General features: G+C 47.2%; 1 pseudogene; it reads right to left on the bottom strand.

The window, feature by feature from the left end:
* Positions 1-637: 637 nt before the first annotated feature.
* On the bottom strand, positions 638-1,876 carry LOC102857325 (annotated as a pseudogene).
* Positions 1,877-2,789: the final 913 nt, after the last annotated feature.

The following is a 2,789-nucleotide window of genomic DNA, read 5'->3' as shown; positions in this document are numbered from 1 at the left end:
ATAGACACAAGGTCAAATTTTGATTCCTTTGGATTTGATTTGACTTTCTTTAACTTTAGTTTGAACTTGAATATAAGTAGTTGATGGTCTGTTCTACAATCAGCAACTAGCCTAGTTTTTACAGCTGGTATTGAGCTTCTCCACCGATTCTTTCCACAGATGTGATCGATCTGATTCCTGTGCATACCATCAGGTGAAATCTATGTGTATAGTCTGCATTTATATTTCTTATAAAAGGTATTTGCCATTAATAAATCATTGATTGTACAGAATTTTATCAACAGTCTCATTTCTGTCACCAAGTCCATGTTTTCTGACTACTAATCCTTATCCTCTGTTCCCAACTTTTGCATTCCAGTCTTATTATTATGATTATTAGTGCATCCTTTTTTTCTTTTTTTAAAATTGTCATTTTACTGCTCCCCATTGTAACTCCCCACACACTCACTCTCCCTTTTTTCCTGACCATAGTTTGCAGGCTATGGGGGAACAGGGAACAAAGCTGGGGTCTGCCCCCCCCCCCAAGATGCTGCCAGCAGGGGAGAACAAGTCACAATTACAAATTATCACAACAATTAGCGTCTGCACTTGGGAAATTGGCAGAGTGAGGAGGCCCAGCTCCTCATTGTAAGCTGGTCTATTTGGTGGTGACCTTGCTCTGAAGAGGATGATATTCCTTCAGCCTGAGGGAGTTGATGTTGATGAAGCCAGTGGCATCAATTGGTTCATAATCGCCCTGCACATTCATGCTCACCAGCTTCTCATTGTAGAGGGAAAGTGGGGACTCCCAGCCGAGGATGTACACCTGGCCCTTGAAGACAGACACCTGCACCTTTCCTTCCACCCGCTCCTGTGACTTGGCAATGCAGTGGCGAACAAACTCACACTCAGGGCTGTGCCAGAAACCAGTGTACACCAGCTCAGCGAATTTCAAGCCCAGGCCTTGTTTGATTTTGCGCACTTCCCGATCCATCGTGAAGGCCTCGATGTCTAAATGAGTATGGTAAAGGATCATGCCTGCTGGGGTCTCGTAGATACCTCAGGGCATCATTCCAATGAAGCGGTTCTCCACAATGTCGATGCGACCCACGCCATGCTTGCCAGCAACTTCATTCAGGTACATGAAGAGCTCCAAGGGTGTGCAGTGGGTGGTACCATCCTTGACGTTTGTCACCTGCACGGGGACCCCTTTCTTGAACTGAATCTCAAGGATGTCAAGGGTGTTAGAGGCCTTGGTAGGGTCCTGGGTCTTTGTGTAGAGGCCTGGAGGCGCTTGGTTCTTGGGGTTCTCCAGGATTCCAGCCTCATGGCTGATGTGCATGAGGTTCTCGTCCATGCTCCATGGGCTCTTGGGGGTGACCGGGATGGGGATTCCGTGGTGCTTCACATACTCCATCAGATCATTGTGGCACTTGAACCGGTTGTAGAACTCCGGCATTCTCTAGGGGGCGATCACCTTAATCTGTGGGGCTAGCGAGTAGCAGGTGGGCTCAAACCGGACCTGATAATTTCCCTTTCCCATGGCGCCATGAGACAAATACTTGGCTCCCTCCCTCTGGGCAATTTCCACTTGTTTGCGGGCGATGCAGGGCCTGGCGAGAGAGGTGCCCAGGAGGTAGCGATCCTCGTACAGTGCACTAGACTGCACAGTGGGCCAGATGAATTCCTCCACAAACTCCTTGCTGACATCCTCAATGAACACCTTTTTGGCTCCGAGCCTCAGGGCCTTCTTCCTGGCTTCCTCAAAGTCTTCCTTCTGACCAATGTTGGCCAGGGAGGCAATGACATTGTAGCCTTGTTCCTTCAGCCACACCAGGATGCAGGAGGTGTCCAGTCTGCCGCTGTAGGCCAGAACCACGGAGCCCTTGCCGGACATCTTTTCTGGAATGGGTGTTGTAGGCTTCAGGAATCTCAGTGAACCACTCGAGGTCCGGGCGCTGGTGGCAGGCAGTGGAGCTGATTATTAGTGCATCTTGATTACATATTCAATCAATTTCTAACTGCTAAACTTTGTGGAAATCCTTTATTTACTCCTCTTTGTCTTTGGCTGTTGGTTTGTGTTCTGAAACTCTGTCTGGCATACTTTGGATATGTTGCAAAGAGGGACCAGTCCTTAGAGAGGAGTGTCATGCTTGGGAGGGTGGAGGGAAATTACAAGAGAGGATGACCCTAAATGAGATGGATTGATTCAGTGACAGTAGTAGTGGGGTAGGTGTGTCAGAGACAATAAGATTGGCACAGGATAGAGCAGGGTATAGGGCTGTTGTACATAGGGTTGCTTTGAGTTGCAAGTGACTCGATGGTACATAAAAACAATAACAGCAGTTGATTCGTATTATATTTTGGAGGATTATTCTTCTGAGTGGTACAGCACTCTTCTGTCCATATACTGTAGCGAGGTACGTGGGGTTTCTGGGATGCTGAACCTTGTGCCATTGGAATTTGAAATGGCAAAACTGTTACCCATGGTGGGCAGTGTTTGGTGGAACTCCCAATTAAAGACAGGTTTGGAAGTAGGAGTGGCATCCAATTCCTAAACAACATGCATCTGGAGACTCTATGAACTTTGAGAAATGATAGTTATTGAAATGCTTTAGGTCTTTTGTTCATAGTGTCACTATGAGTCATACTCAACTCGATGGCAATCAACAACAATATATATGAACCCTGCACTATCCTGAGCCAACTTTATTGTGCTAACACACCTACCCCCATTAACCCAGTCACTAACTCAGTCCTTCTCATCTAAAGCCTTCCTCTCCAGCCCTGTCTCTCCACCCTCCCAAGCA

Source organism: Elephantulus edwardii, unplaced genomic scaffold (genome assembly GCF_000299155.1).
Source record: "Elephantulus edwardii isolate Elephantulus edwardi_28Jun2011 unplaced genomic scaffold, EleEdw1.0 scaffold00013, whole genome shotgun sequence".
Lineage (NCBI taxonomy): Eukaryota > Metazoa > Chordata > Mammalia > Macroscelidea > Macroscelididae > Elephantulus > Elephantulus edwardii.
This window is presented reverse-complemented; position numbering and strand designations above follow the sequence as displayed.